The sequence below is a fragment of the Trichosurus vulpecula genome, chromosome 7 (assembly GCF_011100635.1).
Source record: "Trichosurus vulpecula isolate mTriVul1 chromosome 7, mTriVul1.pri, whole genome shotgun sequence".
Lineage (NCBI taxonomy): Eukaryota > Metazoa > Chordata > Mammalia > Diprotodontia > Phalangeridae > Trichosurus > Trichosurus vulpecula.
In genome coordinates this window covers 220,098,607-220,116,903 of record NC_050579.1, presented here as the reverse complement: position 1 = coordinate 220,116,903, position 18,297 = coordinate 220,098,607, and the positions used below count along the sequence as shown (strand labels likewise).

The 18,297-nt window shown below is 36.2% G+C and overlaps 1 protein-coding gene across 1 annotated transcript in view; it reads right to left on the bottom strand.

The window, feature by feature from the left end:
* The window catches only part of KHDRBS2 (KH RNA binding domain containing, signal transduction associated 2), an 886,124-nt gene that overhangs the window by 23,986 nt on the left and 843,841 nt on the right, over window positions 1-18,297 (bottom strand). The gene's annotated exons all lie outside the window — the stretch shown is intronic.

Here is an 18,297-nt window from a genome sequence, read left to right as displayed (position 1 = left end):
GCTAAGAGGTGACAATGTGGTCAATCATGCATGATTGTTAATACTGTTTCCTTAAGAAATGTGCATCCATCTTATCCTTACCTTCAAACATCGAGATAATATTTATACTTCCCTCTTGATATTCCAGATGATATCTATCTACTTCCCAACCATACAAATGATTTCCTTTCATTCAGAATTTTGTCAGTGGCTTCCATATTTCAATGACTCTGCCATAAATGTCTTTCTAAAAATATTTCCCTTCACTGCTTATAGAAACATCATACCAATGGCATATCTTTTGGGATAATGGTATAAAAGAAAAGATTGGCATAATGTTCCACTAATGAGCCCATCTCTGAATTACCTTATGTGGGAAATAGGAAATTATTCAAGCATTGAGCCATATATTATAAGAATTCTCAGAGATGCCTGCTCACTCCTCTTGCTTTGATCTAATGAAACTATTGTCCCAGGAAAACTCCAAGATGTGCTACTTTGCATGAGCTCATTTTATAAATTAAAATTGTTTCCTCTACGTACATCTGAGCATGGTGGGATTTCCCTAATAAGAAAAAAAAGAATGGCTCAATGGTAAATATAATTTTTTTTAGTAGGGCTGGGAGTCAGAATGGGAGGGCCAAAGGGTAAAGAAATAAAAGGCAAATAGAAGGACCTGGAATCAAACTCACTCATCTCATTCATGATTGCCAGTACCACTCCCAGACAGCCAAATGGTCCTTTTAATGGCTTATAACTTAGGTCTTACGGGATGTTTAGGAGAGAGAGAAAAAAGAAAAGAAGTGGGAAGGAATGAGAATTATAAAAGAATGGGAAAACTAAAGGAATAAGTAGATATGCATATCAGAAATAGTAGAATCTCTGGAAGAAGAGAATCCTGAAGATCAGGCCCATTTTTTTTATGACAGGAAATGTTATTCCAATGAATTCAACAAACATTCATTAAGCACTAACTATAGGAGGCATTGCTGAGAAGCAATGGAAATATAAACATAAAATAATCCCTAACCTCTAAGAGCTTATAAACTCCTGGGGATGGTGGGGAGGAGAACATGGACACTAATGAGTACAGTACAATAAAAATCGATTAGATGAGAGAGGATTAATAAGGGGGGGGGGGGAGTAGGAATGAAGGAAAGAAAAAGGGAAAGCTTAAAAAAGGAGGTGACACCTGAACTGAGTTTTGAAGACAGGGATTCTAAGAGGTTGAGATGAGAATGGAATATACTCTAAGAAAAGGGGATGGATTGCATAGTTGCAGTGGAAGTGTCTTGAGTTTGGGAGCAGCTAATACTCAAATTTGGATGGGATGCAGAATCCATAAAAAGGATTAAAATGAAATAGGGTAGGAAAAGTGGGTGGAATCCAGATTGGGGATGACCTTAAATGCCAGGTTCAAGAGTTTTTATTTCATCTAAAATCCTGCATTAGAGAACAACAGCAAAGGAAAGTACTTTAAAAAGGACTTGCTAGCCCCCTTCCTTCAGGCACATATACCAAAACTATCTGAGGTGGAGCAGGCAATCAGCTAACAATCCACAAATGTTTAGCAAATGACAAATATGTGTCAGGCATTACACTAAGCCCTGGGGGTACAAATACAAAGAATGAAACAACCCTTCCTCTCAAGGAGCTTAGTATATATCAGGGAAATAATGTTGTTGTTGTTGTTGAGTTGTTTCAATTATGTCCAACTCTCCATGACCTATTTGGGGTTTTCTTGGCAAAGATACTGGAGGGGTTTGCCGTTTCCTTCTCCAGCTCGTTTTACAGATGAGGAAACTGAGGTGGATAGGATTAAATGACTTGCCCAGGGTCACGCAGCTAGCAAGTGTCTGAAGCTAAGTTTGAACTTGGGTCCTCCTTTATCTACTTTATCCACCTAGCTGTAGAGAAACAGCAGGTATGTATATAATATCTATAAATACATACAAAGAGAGCAAATACCAGGTAGCTGAATATAAAATTATTAGGGAGGAAAGACCCTAGTAATTGGGGGTCAGTGAATGATCATATTTTTATGAAGGTCCAATGCTAAAACATAGTAAAGACCTGAACTAGGAGTTCCCCTTTTCCTTCTGCAACTCATATGTAGAATCTAACTCCACTTAGATTCAACACCTTGAAGTAATACATTATTGAGAGAGTTATTATATCAATCAACTGAGAAGATGGCCCAGATGTGGCATGTATAGGACTCAGGCAATGTGATTTAGGTATGAGCAGTTCTGTTTTATGATTTTTTTTATGGGAGCAAGAAAAAGGTGTTGGAGCTGGCAGTAATTTCCCTCCTCTTTCTATACAATCAGCAGTCTCCTTGCAAATGAGTCCCCATCTGTTTTCCTAAAGCATGCTATATAAGCTACCATCACTTGGTCATGTACACTGGGATAAATGCCATAAACAAATACAAACCAGCAGCAAAGAGAATAAATGTGTAGGCATTAGAGTTAGAAGAGGCTTTAGAAATAATCTAATCTATTTCCTCATTGTACAGATTAGAAAATTAAGGTGCAGAGAAGGAAGTGAATTATCTAAGATCATAGCTAGTGGCACTGTTATTCAATCATTTCCAACTCTTTGTTACCCCATTTAGGGTTTTCTTGGCAAAGACACTGGAGTGGTTTTCCAATTCCTTCTCCAACTCATTTTACAGATGAGAAACTGAGGCAAACAGGGTTAAGTGGCTTGCACAGGGTCACGATGATAAAAGTGTCTCAGGGCAAATTTGAACTTGGGAAGTTGAGTCTGCCTGGTTCCCAGCCCAGGGCTCTATCCACTGTGCCAACTAGTTACCCAAGGTCGTAGAGTAGGACCTATAAACTATCAGAAGTCAGATTTGAAGTCAGCTCTTCTCTCTCCAAATTTGCATTTTCAAGACAAGTTCAGGTTTTTATTATTTTACAATTTAAACTTTAGTCAATAAAAGAGTCAGGATAAGATGAAAAAGAGACAGATATGCATAAAAAGTGCTAGTGTACTTAAATCGTAATGGATGACTTCAACATTCCAAAGAGTAATTTTTGTTTAGGGATAAAGATTAGACCTGTGATTTCATTGAAATAGAGAGCTCCTGGGTAAACAAACTCTATACTAATGCTGGTCATCTCCTTTTTTGCAACTTAGTGTCTTAAAGAATTATCTAGAGTACTTAGGGGTAAAATGACTTGTCCAGGGTCACATTGCTATCATATACAATTAAGAAAAGACTCCTGAATCCCCAAACTTCCCGGTTTTGATGGTAGGTCTCTATCCTCTATACTAGGCTCCTTCTCTAATTTTCATATAGGTATCAGTGATATCTAGAACATCATTAGGTGTGAGATACAAGGACTTATATGAGTCATATAGCTTATGTTCATGAAAAGAAAGGAAAATACAGGAAAAAAATGAGAAATGTCAGTTGACATCAAAGAACAATGGATTTAAGCCTAACTTCCTCCAGAACTTTTTGTGTTGTAATCTACTCATCTGTAGCAGTAGATAAGTGAATCACTACTTAAAAATCTATCACTTCGATTTAGTCCAGTGTTTATTCACAACCCCTTGGTGAATCTCAAATGCATAATTATTAATGATCAATATTTCATTATGATGCAAAAAGTTTTATACAGCTTATACTATAGAATCATAGCTTTCGATCTAAAAGAGATCGAACAAGCCACTTAGTCGATCTAATGCTCTCATTTGACAGTAAGGAAACTGGGATCCATGGAGCTTAAATGATTCTCTCAAGGTCATTTACCATAGGTAGCAAGTACTGAAATGGTATTTGAACACAAATCCTCTAACTCAATGTGCATTACATTATATTTAATTTTCTTGAACACTGCCATCTACCTAAAATCAGAACCTACTATGTTAAAAGTTGAGCAACTCATTAAACTACATCCATCTTTTAATACGAAAAGAAAAATTACGAGATATTTTGGAGGTGTAACATAATGTCTTAAATATTAGCTCCAAAAGCCACAATGGAAACAAGGCTCTTGGGTAGTATATAATTGGTAAGAGATCTATTCAACTGGGAACATGCTGAGACCAGAGTGGAAACATTAGAAAATAAAATCAGAGTTGATTATAAAATTCATTTCCTCAGTTGGACATTTTCACTTGGCATTTACCTTCTTAAGTTATCACTATGATGCAGAACTAAGTAGGAATATATTCAAGAGAGATGAATTAGTATGAAATTAGTAGTCTAGGAAGCGCAAAATATTATGTTCACCCCATTCAAGTTCTTTTTTAAAAAAACTAATTCTCAGTGAGTCTAATTTCAGCATTATAATGGTGCTTACATTTATATAATGATTCTTACACAATCTACCACTTGGTGTTCAGAGAAATCACATAACATACCTTCACAAAATTCAAAGTGACTAATCAATTTAGCAAAGTATTTTACTGCTATATACTAAATCATCATTACATCTCAGTAAAGATTGGCAGTATTACAAATGGCAATGTTAAGATACAAACTATATACACAAATCAATTTTATGGAATTCATTGGGAAAGGGGATTGCAAGAAGATGATTGAACATATTAAAGTAACTACTTATTTTATCCATATAATGATTGAATCATGGAGTGAAATTGGATCTTTCAGATCATTTAATCCAAGTCTCTCATTTTATAGGTGAAGAAATCAAGTCCCAGAGAGATTCACTGAGTGGACCAAGATCACACAAATAGCTGGCAGCAGTATTTATTCTCTTAACTTCATTTTACATATTCTGCTTCCCTACGCTAGATTCCCACTGAGATATGAAACAAACAACAAAAACCTTTTACCATTTTGCATGGTACAAAGATAGCTAGAAACCATAAGACTTAGTCCAAATGCCATACTAAAAATGGGGCTAAAGATCCCCAAATTCCAATGCAAGTGATCATTTTTGACTGCTTAATGGTGTCATTTATTTTGGCCTTTATCTGACACAGAAAACAAGGAAATGATAAAGCTCGAGATTATGCTTAATAAAAACACAAAGGGCTCCATGGATCAGTAAATGGTAAGTGAATTCTAAAGATGACAAATGCTATGACTTCTGAGAACAGTGAGATTACCCAGGATTGAAGTGCTTAGGGAAAGATTCATTTAGGAGATGGAGCCTCATGTGGGTCTAAGTGAGTAAACAGGATTTAGATAACTGGCAAAAAGGAAGAGGGTAGTCTAGGTAGGCAAAATATCATGATCTTAGAAGTAAAAATATGTTCACACAATGTTTATTCTTTTTTGGCTCTACTGCATATGTTCTACAACATACCACGGCATTCTTCTCTTCCTTCTTATTTGAATATAGGTCTTCCTGATTCTGGGACTTGGCCTTATATTCATTATGCCTTTTTCGAATGGAGAGAATGGAAATAGAACAAGAATTTATAAAGCATCTACTATGTGCCAGGCATTGTGCTAAGTACTTATAAATAATATCTCATTTAATCCTCATAACAACCCTGAGGTGTGAACTACTATTTTTGTCATTTAAGGAAACTGAGGAAAAGAAAGGTTAAATGACTTACCTAGAGCCACAAGGCTAATAAGTGTCTGAAGCTGGATTTGAACTCAAGTATTCCTGGTTCCAGGGCTAGTGCTCTATACACCGTACAACCAATTACCTCTGCTCTTGTACCCGTTGTCTCTCTTAGCAAGTTAAGTCTAGTAATGTCTTGGGGGGTAAAAGATACTGCAAAATTTTCCTATAAAACTTTTCCCCTATAAGATTTAGCTATTCTTAAAGTAACAGACATTTTATATATTGTTTTTGTTGCTATTTCCTCAATGTTTTACCCTCTGTGCTTCTCCCTGGAGTTATATGAGTTGCATAAATCCAGTCAGAGGTGATGAGGATTTGTACTAAGATGATAATGATGAACTATTAATAGATGAGGAATATTTTGAAGGAAAAATCAATTAATAAAAGATTACTTCAATGTTTTTAGCATGGTGAGCAGATAAAAGGTAGTACCAATGAAAGAAATGGGTTGATTCATTCAGGATTCACATTCTGTGTCATGCCTCACTGATTTCATTTTGAATTAGTGAAAAAATCTGAATTACAAAAACATTTTGCAGCAACTATAAGGTACAATGAGAGACATCCTGGGCCTGAAATCAGAAAACTTGATTTGATTCTGATGTGACTTTGAACAAGTCACAGAGCTGAGCTCTTGAGCTCAGTTTCCTCATGCATAAAAAAGACATCCATTCCACTGTTGTTAGAAAAGTAGTTTCAGAATCAGGAAGATCTTAGCCCACTTGAATCCCCTGGCACACAATGTCTATGTGACCATGGGCAAGTTGCTTAATCCTTCAGTGCTCTAAGCAAACAAATAAGGCTTTAAGTCGTGAAACAATTCCCTATTTGCTTTGGTGAAACAAGTTCCCTCACTGGAAGTTCTACATAGCAATGAAATTATATATCTAAAAAAATGGGGGATAATCATATTTGCATGACTTTACACAAAAGAACACACTCAAAAATAGTATAGTGTAAACTTTGAAGCACTACATGCAGTTCTTGTTACAGTACACGGATAAGAATGCTTTGTAATTAGTATATCAAGGATTTGTTGATAAATGAGAATTATTATGTTTTCTTAAATAATATATGTATTTAAGATGGATGTATAAATAATACACGTACATATGTATGTATATGTGTATATAATATAATACACACATGTATTATATACACACACACATATATTATATATATATATATATATATATATATATATATATATATATATATATATACATACATACATACACACATATACTTATTAGACCTCTGATTGTTTGGCATAAGAAACTTCCAAATGAGGAAACTCCCTTTGTGCACATTAACACCTTCTTTGCAAATTATACTTCTAGAGAAAGAATTCGCAATTTGGGGTCAATAGGCCTCCTCAAGGGATTTGTCAATAGATATCATCAGGTCTGCAAACATGGATAGGAAACAAAAAATACCATCCTTATGCTGACCTCAAGTTGAAACTTCACATTTCTCCAACAGTAATTGTAAATAACCTTTCTAAGAAGGGGTTCATAAGCTTTACCAGACTGCCAAAGGATTCTATGATGCAAAAAAACAGGTTAAGAGCTTCTGTCTCAGAGAGGAACCTAGAAAACTAAAAAGTAATATAGGGTTACATAATCAGTAGGTATCAGAGGCACATCTTGAACCCATCTTCCTAGATCTCAGGTAAGCTCTCAAAAGAGATCTGTCCAACTTTTTCTTAAATTACACCTCCCCCACCCCCCAGAACAAAATCCTCTTTGCAATGTTAATGTGAACTACCTTTGGAGACTGAATTTGCCAATCAAAAACAAACTCTCAGTGTGATGTCATGGGAGTGGTTTACTATTGGATTGAATGTGAAAAAGATGGAAGTTGTTGTTGAGTCATGTCTGACTCTGTTTACAGTTTTCAGTGATGTAGCATTTGTATTTTTGGGAAAGTTTAGCAGATTTTACTCATCGTTGACTAGCTTCTACCACCAATATTCCATTTACTTCTCTGAAACAGTGATTTACTAAGCAGTTTCCCAGTGATCTAAACTGAGTCTTAGCTCCTGTTCCAAAACTTTTCATCATTTCAATAGATTAACGAGTAATACATAGTGATATAAGAATAACTGCCTACCTTAACCCTGGGTTAGTACTAGAAGCTAGGGAGTGGTTTACTATTTGACTGAATGCAGAAAAGATGACAGTTGTTGTTCAGTCATTTCTGACTCTTCATGAACCCATGGACCATACTGTCCTTGGGGTTTTCTTGGAAAAGATTCTGGAGTGTTTGCCATTTCTTTCTCCAGTGGATTAAGAGGTTAAGTGATTTGTCCAGGGTCACACAGCTAGTAAGTGTCTAAGGGTGGATTTGAAATCAGGTCTTCTTGACTTCAGGCCCAGTGCCCTATCCACTGAGCCATCTAGATGCCTCAAAAAGTGTGGCTTAATCACCAAATGACTTTGAATATCATACCTTCTCACTCATGTCAACCAATAGTGGTAAAGTGAGGCCAGAGGCACAGGATTTAAAGATGTAAAAGATTACTCTCCCATATCGTTGCTGTGTGGCTTCTATATCTTATCCTTGAGTGTCACCTTTGACTTCATGAATGGAGATTGTCATCTTTAGGTGTACTTTGAAATGTTTGCCCTATATTAAGCATATATTTGGGATAAAAATATAAATGTTTGTAGAACAAATTTCTTTTAAACTTAATCAGATTTTTAACAGCAGAAAGAACTTCAGAACTAGATAGAACAGTTTTATTACCATTGTGTTAAATTTATACATTTCCAAGAAAACTATACCAAACAAAAGTTCACATTCTCATTTACATTCCTTTTTTTGTATGTTGATATGTTAGAAAACAGTTGGGTGGCATAGAAGGTTAAGCATTGGACTTGGAGCCAGGAAGACATATATTAAAATACCAGCCTTGGTAATGTAAAAAATTTGCTAGTTTTATTTATTAGCATAACAGATTTCTTTCTTTTTTTTAAATTTATTTAATATATTTAGTTTTTGGCATTGATTTTCACGAAAGTTTGAATTACAAATTTTTTCCCCGTTTCTACCCTCCCCCCACTCCAAGATGGCATATATTCTGGTTACCCCGTTCGTTCCCCAGTCAGCCCTCCCATCTGTCACCCCACTCCCCTCCCATCCCCCTTTCTCTTCTTCTCTTGTAGGGCAAGATAAATTTCTATGCCCCATTGCCTGTGTATCTTATTTCTTAGTTACATGAAAAAACTTTTTTGTTGTTGTTGTTGTTTTCGAACGTCTGCTTTTAAAACTTTGAGTTCCAAATTCTCTCCCCTCTTCCCTCCCCACCCACCCTTCCTAAGAAGGCAAGCAATTCAACATAGGCCACGTGTGTATCATTATGTAAAACCCTTCCACAATACTCATGTTGTGAAAGATTAACTATGTTTTGCTCCTTTATAACCTATCCCCCTTTATTGAATTTTCTCCCTTGACCCTGTCGCTTTTTGAAAATGTTTGTTTTTGATTACCTCCTCCCCCCCCCCCCCGTCTGCCCTCCCTTCTATCATCCCCCCTTTTTTATCTTCTTCTTCCTTCTTTTCTGTGTGGTATGATACCCAATTGAGTATGTATGGTATTCCCTCCTCAGGTCAAATCCGATGAGAGCAAGATTTACTCATTCCCCCTCACCTGCCCCCTCTTCCCTTCCTACAGAACCACTTTTTCTTGCCACTTTTATGCGAGATAATTTACCCCATTCTATCTCTCCCTTTCTCCCTCTCTCAATATATTCCTCCCTTATCCCTTAAATTGATTTTATTTTTTTAGATATCATCCCTTCATATCAACTCACCCTGTGCCCTTTGTGTATGTATATATATATGTATACATATATATACATATACATGTATACATACATAGACATACACATATGTATATATATGTATACAAATATATATATGCATATTCCTTTCAGCTACTATGAGATTGAGGTCTCATGAATCATACACATCATCTTTCTATGTAGGAATGTAAACAAAACAGTTCAACTTTAGTAAGTCCCTTATGATTTCTCTTTCTTGTTTACCTTTTCATGCTTCTCTTGATTCTTGTGTTTGAAAGTCAAATTTTCTATTCAGCTCTGGTCTTTTCATTGAGAAAGCTTGAAAGTACTCTATTTTATTGAAAATCCATAATAGATTTCTTTTTACATTCAATTTGATTAATTTTTCCTTTGATTTTTAAAATTTCAATTTTGTTGTTTAAAAGGAAATTTTTGATGTGTTTTTAAATTTTATTTTATTATTAAGTCACATGGCCAGTTTGTTGATCTGTTCTTTCTTTTATAGATATATGCACTTAGAGTTTAAAATTTACCCTAAATACTGCATTGACTGCATTTTACAAATTTGTGTATGTAGTCTCATTGTTACTGTCATTTTTAATTAAAGTATTATTTCTATGATTTATTCTCTGACCCATTTATTCTTTAGGATTAGGTTAGTTTCAAATTAATCTTTCATTTATTATTCAAAGGCTTTTTATTGGATGTAATTTTTTGCATTATAATTGGAAAAAGATGTTTTTAATATTTCTGCATTTCTGTATTTGTTTGTTTGGGTTTTATGCCCTAGCATATAGCCAGTTCTTGTAGTGTCATACACAGCTGAGAATGATGTATACTACTTTCTATTCTAATTTAATATTCTTTAGAAGTTTATCATATCTAACTCCCCCGAAATTATTTTCATCTGTTTAACTTTTCTTATTTATTCTATGATTAGGTTTATCTAAGTTTGAGGAGAGTAAATAGAAGTCCCCCACTGTTTTAGTTTATTGTCTCTTTTTTTTTCTGTAATTCATTTAACTTTTCCTTCAAGAATTTGGATGCTGTTCAATATTGATATTGATATTAATTTGTTGTCTATGGTACCTTTTAGTTAAATGTAGTTTCTTTTAATTAGGGCAGTTTTTACTTTGGTTGTCTGGATCATGATTGCTATCCTTGTCTTTTTAACTTCAGTTGAAGAATAAAAGGTTTTGATTTAGTCCATTATTTTAAATTTGTGTGAATTTTTCTGTTTTAAGTATGTTTATTGTAAACAAAATGTTGTTGGATTCCAGTTTCTAATGCATTTAGCTATCCTCTTCTATGTTATGGGTAAGTAAATCCTATTCACATTCATAGTTATGATTCCTAACTATGTGTTTTCTTTCATCCTATTGTCGTGTACTTATTCTTTTTATTAACCTGTCCCCTCCTCAACAGTCTGTTTTAATTTTAACTACTGAATCCCTTAATCTATTTTCCCTCTTATCTTCCCCCAACCTTTCTCTTAACCCCTTTCCCTACCTCTTCCCTCAGGGATATCTAGGGTTAGAAGGCGTGATGACCTGGAAGAGGATCCAGCGAAGGACACGTAGGAGTAGTCGTGTAGAAGGAGAACCAGGAAAAATTAGTTTCCTGAAAACTTAGAAAAAACTATCTAGAAGCAAAGAATGGTTAACACATTCAGAAAAGGCCATTGGATTTGGTAACTAAGAAACTTCAGTAACTTTGGAGAGAGTAGTTTTGGTGGATCCTCCCTCCCTCCCTCCCTCCCTCCCTTCCTTCCTTCCTTCCTTCCTTCCTTCTTTCCTTCCTTCCTTCCTTCCTTCCTTCCTTCCTTCCTTCCTTCCTTCCTTCCTTCCTTCCTTCCTTCCTTCCTTCCTTCCTTCTTTCCTTCCTTCCTTCCTTCCTTCCTTCCTTCCTTCCTTCCTTCCTTCCTTCCTTCCTTCCTTCCTTCCTCCTTCCTTCCTCCTTCCTTCCTTTCTCCCCAGTGCTTGAGTATAGCACCTAGCACATAGTAGGAACTTAAATGCTCATTGATTAATTGTTTAAGACATGAAATAGGAGTCTGGAGAATGTAAAGACCTCTCTCGGAGGATGTTAGGGATCTTATTTTTGGGGAAACTATAATAATGGATAAGACAAGGGTCTTTTCTAATGGAACATGCAAAAGTGTTTTTGTTTTTAAATCTAGTTCTAGTTGGCAACCATATGATACAGAGGCTCTTTGATTGGCTGTGTATACATTCCAAAAAGTTAACTTCAGTTACTGGGAGTGTGTGTGTGTGTGTGTGTGTGTGTTTGTGTGTGTTTTACCTCATTTGTTATAAGGGGATCTCAATATTTCTTTTGCTCCTGGTACACAGTGAAAGGAGTAGAGTTTCAAATCCTGAGAGTTTTGAAAAATTGGAAGAGCAAGACACAGGAATCCAGTAGTCAGGGTTAAGCTAGGTATTTATTGCAGCAAGCCCAGTGTTGGTGCCCCAAGGAGCAAGAAACGACCTTAGGGAGGACCTTCAGGACACCAGTCCCCAAAAAGTGAAGACAAGGACACATTTGGCAGAAATCCACAATCTAGATATAAGCTTCATGGAACCAATACTGTGGGGGAACTTGGCCAAGCAAAACATATTCCCACAAAGACCAAGGTGATGGGTGTGGAAATGTTTGTAATTTACTCTTGGTATATATATGAAGTAAATATCCCTTTGCAAAAGTTAACTGATGTTTAAGAGTCGAATGTACCTAGTACACTAGTCACTATCCCCTAACACTGGCCAACCTATTGTAGTATTGAAGAGACACCCCACAAACCTCTAATTATAATGGAGACAGCACTGTTTTCGTTTTTTTTTTTGTTTTTTTTTTTTGGTAAAGGGCTAGAGCAAACACACTACAGATGTGAACACTGATTTTAAATACACACACAGATATAAATATTGATTTAAACATGCACAGAAATATATACAAGTGCAACAATGTTATTTGTAGGTGACTTATTCTGTTGGTAGATATGGATTCTACAAATGATGTCACTAAGAAAGAGCAAAAACTTCCAGTAAGAAACCATGTATAATTTTCAATTCACAAGATGGCCCCCAGAAAAACAACTACTAAGTTGACTTCTAACATTGCTAAAGCAAAAGAATTGGCATGTCTATCCAAATAGTGAAATTTTATTATTCTTAGAAGAGAAACACTCTTGTACAAAAGAAAGGAGACACAGTGATTTAAAGGAAACAGTATTCTCCTCCTGAGCAGCTGAATTTGTTTAAATTTTGGTAATTGAATTGAATAAATGAGTAGCAACTTCTGAATTCACTCTCTGATGATTAAGGAAATTGTAGTGAAGATTCATAAAATCAAATTTCTGGGGCTTGGTGACTTGATTAATTTCAGTGGTTTAGAAATGAAATACTTTGAATTGTTACAAACAGGTGGCTATGAAAATACAATTATAATGCATTTTGGGCACATTGAGGAACTGTATAAAAAGAAAAACATGCCAAATATTGTCATTTAGGAAGGATTTATGTTAATACGTTAATTTCATGTTAATATTTTCTATTCTTTTATTCCTTATAATCACTGACATCCTGATACTTAGTGTTCAATACTTTTGACCCACCAACGTCACTACTAGATCTATTTCCAAAGATGATCAGGGAAAAAGGAAAAGAACCTATATGTTCTAAAATATTAATAGCATCTTTGTGGTGCCAAAGAACTGGAAATTGCAGATGCTCATCAATTGGGGAATGACTGAACAAGTTGTGGTATATGATTGTGATGGAATAAAACAACACTATAAGAAATTATGACCTCAATCATCTTAGAAAAACACAGAAAGACTTAACAGAAATAATAACTAGTGGAATGAGCTGAATCAAGAGAATATTGTATACAGTAACAGCAATATTACTTTAAGAATGACTTTGAGGTATTTTGACTTTTGTAAGTAGCCAAATTAAATATAAAGGACATGTGAAGAAATATGCTATCTGAATCCAGAGAAAGAACTGATAAAAAGAAGTATGTGAAGAATAGTTTTTTCTACACACACATATGTACTTATAATATGTGTGTGTATGTGTGTGTGTGTAGACATATACTTTTTTGTATCTAATGGTAGCCATCTCTAGAGTGGGAGGGAGGGAAGAAAAATTAAAATTACACAATAACTATATTATATATTTAAAAGGAATAGCAAGTTGTACATAATAGATTTGCAGTTTCATGTGCAATCATCTTTTTTATTATACTGTGTTACAGAAATGCTTGTTTTCTTCCATAAATTAAAAAGATAAAAAATAAATTACATTTTAAAAAGATACACACAACAACAGGAAAAAAGATGGTATTGTTGGTATGATCAAGAATTTCAAAAGTAGGTATGTTTTGGTCAAATGTAGAATAATTTAGTTCCCTCATTTTATGGATAATTTCTCAAATTAATTTTCCACTCCTAGATTTTTAAAATATAACTATGAGAAAATAATCAGAAAATGCAAATCTGAAAAAAGGAAAATATAGAGTAACAATGACAAAAAGCGAAACTATCTTATGGCATTAAGAATGAGGAAAACAAATCTTATTGGATAATTCAATGAGAATTCAATATCTTTATGTCGACATAGTTTGGAAAGAATTACTTTGGCAGGAAATTAAATCATAGCAAATTTAAAAAGTTATTTTGGGTAGCATCTTCTATTCTTTCCATTTAAAATAAACAAATGATGGGGGCGGAGCCAAGATGGCAGCTGGTAAGCATGGACTAGAGTGAGCTCCATACCCGAGTCCCTCCAAAAACCTATAAAAAATGGCTCTGAACCAATTCTAGAACGGCAGAACCCACAGAACAGCAGAGGGAAGCAGGGCTCCAGCCCAGGACAGCCTGGATGGTCTCTGGGTGAGGTCTATTCCACACGGAGCTGGGAGCTGGGAGCTGGGAACGGAGTGGAGCAGAGCCCAGCCTGAGCAGCGTGGACGATCTGGACCAGAAGCCAGGCGGAGGGGGCCCTAGCGCCCTGAATATGTGAGCTGCGGCAGTTACCAGACCCCCTCGACCCACAAACACCAAAGACTGCTGAGAAGGTTAGTGGGAAAAGCTGCGGGACTGGAAGGAGTTCTCGGTTCAGCTTCCAGCCCCGGGGGCAGCAGAGGTGGGGCAGCTACAGCTGTTGTTACCTCCGGCTCCAGGCCCACCTGGTGGGAGGAATTAAGCAGCGGATCAGAGCAGGAGTGCAACAGCCTGCTGAAGATCTAAGCCCAGTCTGGACTGGGGGTCCTTGGGGAAGGAGGAGTGCGGCTCTGACAGAGCTGGCACCGCCCCCCCAAACGTAGAACATAGAACTCGTTAGTCTACAAGCAGTCATACCCCACCGAAAAACTCAAGGGTCAAGTTAGTTGGTTGGGAATATGGCCAGGCAGCGAAAACGCGCCCAGATTCAGTCTCAGACTTTGGATTCTTTCTTTGGTGACAAAGAAGACCAAAACATACAGCCTAAAGAAGACAACAAAGTCATAGAGCCTACAACCAAAGCCTCCAAGAAAAACATGAACTGGCCCCAGGCCATAGAAGAACTCAAAAAGGATTTGGAAAAGCAAGTTAGAGAAGTAGAGGAAAAATTGGGAAGAGAAATGAGAAGGATGTGAGAAAACCATGAAAAACAAGTCAATGACTTGTTAAAGGAGACCCAAAAAAATACTGAAAAATACAATGAAGAAAACAACACCTTAAAAAACAGACTAACTCAAATGGCAAAAGAGCTCCAAAAAGCCAATGAGGAGAAGAATGCCTTGAAAGGCAGAATTAGCCAAATGGAAAAGGAGGTCCAAAAGACCACTGAAGAAAATATTACTTTAAAAATTAGATTGGAGCAAGTGGAGCTAGTGACTTGATGAGAAATCAGGATATTATAAAACAGAACCAGAGGAATGAAAAAATGGAAGACAATGTGAAATATCTCCTTGGAAAAACCACTGACCTGGAAAATAGATCCAGGAGAGATAATTTAAAAATTATTGGACTACCTGAAAGCCATGATCAAAAAAAGAGCCTAGATACCATCTTTCAGGAAATTATCAAGGAGAACTGCCCTGATATTCTACAGCCACAGGGCAAAATAGAAATTGAAAGAATCCATCGATCGCCTCCTCAAATAGATTCCAAAAAGAAATCTCCTAGGAATATTGTTGCCAAATTCCAGAGCTCCCAGATCAAGGAGAAAATACTTACAGCAGCCAGAAAGAAACAATTTGAGTATTGTGGAAACCCAATCAGAATAACCCAAGATCTGGCAGCTTCTACATTAAGAGATCGAAGGGCTTGGAATGCGATATTCCGGAGGTCAATGGAGCTAGGATTAAAACCTAGAATCACCTACCCAGCAAAACTGAGTATCATGTTCCAAGGCAAAATATGGACTTTCAATAAAAAAGAGGACTTTCAAGCTTTCTCAGTGAAAAGACCAGAACTGAATAGAAAATTTGACTTTCAAACACAAGAATCAAGAGAAGCATGAAAAGGTAATCAAGAAATGAAAATTGCAAGGGACTTACTAAAGTTGAACTGTTTTGTTTACATTCCTACATGGAAAGATGATGAGTATGATTCATGAGACCTCAGTATTAGGGTAGTTGAAGGGAATATATATATATATATATACACACACACACACATATATACATATGTATGTATGTATATATATATGTTTATGTATATATATAAGTGAATGTGTATGTGTGTATATATCTATGTGTATATGTATGTATGTGTATGTATGTGTATATATATATATATATATGTTTATATATATATATATGTAAAAGAGAGAGAGCAGACACAGCGTGAGTTGAAGATGAAGGGAAGATATCTAAAAGAAATAAAAAGAAATTAAGTAGGATGAGAGAGTAACATACTGAGAGAGGGAGATAGGGAGAGATAGAATGGGGTGGATTATCTCGCATAAAGGTGGCAAGAGGAAGCAGTTCTATGGGAGGAGGGGAGAGGGCAGGTGAGGGGGGAATGAGTGAACCTTGCTCTCATCAGATTTGGCCTGAGGGGGAATACCATACATACTCAGTTGGGTATCTTACCCCACAGGAAAGTAAAGGGAGGAAGATAAAAAAATAAATAAAAGGCCGGGGGATGATGGAGGGGAGGGCAGATGGGGGTGGAGGTAATCAAAACAAACACTTTGGAAAGGGGACAGGGTCAAGGGAGAAAATTCAATAAAGCGGGATGGGTTGGGAAGGAGCAAAATGTAGTTAGCCTTTCACAACATGAGTATTGTGGAAGGGTTATACATAATAATACATGTGTGGCCTAGGTTGAATTGCTCAACTTCTTAGGGAGGGTGGGTGGGAAGGGAAGAGGGAAGAGAATTTGGAACTCAAAGTTTTAAAATCAGATGTTCAAAAACAAAAAAAGTTTTTGTATGCAACTAAAAAATAAGATACACAGGCAATGGGGCGTAGAAATTTATCTTGCCCTACAAGAAAGGAAGGGAAAAGGGGATGAGAGGGGAGGGGGGTGATAGAGGGGAGGGCTGACTGGGGAACAGGGCAACCAGAATATAAGCCATCTTGGAGTGGGGGGGAGGGTAGAAATGGGGAGAAAATTTGTAATTCAAAATGTTGTGAAAATCAATGCTGAAAACCAAATATGTTAAATCAATAAATTGCATTTAAAATAAATAAATAAATAAAATAAACAAATGTTAAAAATACATATATGCTAAAGCACTCATCTCTATTAGTTATATTTTATTCAGAAAAGGCCTATTTTTCCCAAATGTAGAAACCTTTTGTAGCAGAATGAAAAATCAAATTACATGTAGGACTGATTGTTTTTATAGAGCTCTTTAGACACTTTAATATTTTAGATGTAAGTACTGTAATATGTTTTCAAAGTGGCTCTGAAATAGGTCAAGAATGTTTTTAGTTGTTTTTTTTTTTTAAATTTCCTTGCTGCAGCCTCAATACATTTTTGCATTCCTGAATGAGTATTCCCAGATACCTCATACTGGGTTATAGAGGAATTTTTTCCTCAAAAATTGGCAATTGTACACATAGATAGCCAGTTTTGTTTTAGGCGTTGAAATACTTTAGAATTTCATTTTAGTCCCCTCAGCACAATAAACACTGGACAAATGGACCTACTTGCTCTCTGTCAGCTATGTACAAGATTTCATCTGCTAATGATGTGCCTTTCCACAGGCTGTTCCCTGTTTTAGGATTGTCCTCTCTACTAGCCCTCCTCTCTTGGAATCCCCCTGTCCTTTCCAGGCTCAGCTCTAGTGCCACTGTCTCAGGAGGACTTTCACAATTTCTCTTCTCCCCAGTAGTTAATGTTCGGCCTCCAGGGTTAAGTGACTTGCCCAGGGTCACATAGCTAGGAAGTATCTGAAGCCAGACTTGAACTCAGGAAGATGAGTCTTCCTGACTCCAGGCCCTGCACTCTATCTACTGTACTATATAACTGCTCTCCAATAAGAACTAACTGAGAAATATTCAATTTAAAAGCTTTAAACCAAATTCCTAAGCATGGCATCGGTCTTTCATGTGCTTCTCCCTACATGCAAACACATCTCTCCTTGCCTACAATTGCATTAAGTAGTGTTATAACTGCTCATATTCATAAACACTATATGACAGGTTAATTTCCTTTTCTTGAAATATTCAGCAGCTACACAAGTTGCCTTGAGTTTTAGCTGGTGTTATTTAACCATTGGAGGATAAACTATATGCTGGCTCAAGGTGAGGGAAGTGACATATCTGTACCATATGTGGATTAAGGATCAAGATGTATGAGCCATAAGATGATCTTTAATATAGAATTATGATCAACTTTGCAGTAACTCCCCTTTACAGAAAATGGAAACCTGCCATGTAATGACCAAGATGGCGATGGAGTGTACTTAATAGATGTTATTTTTGATAAACATGAAATGACCCCAAATAATA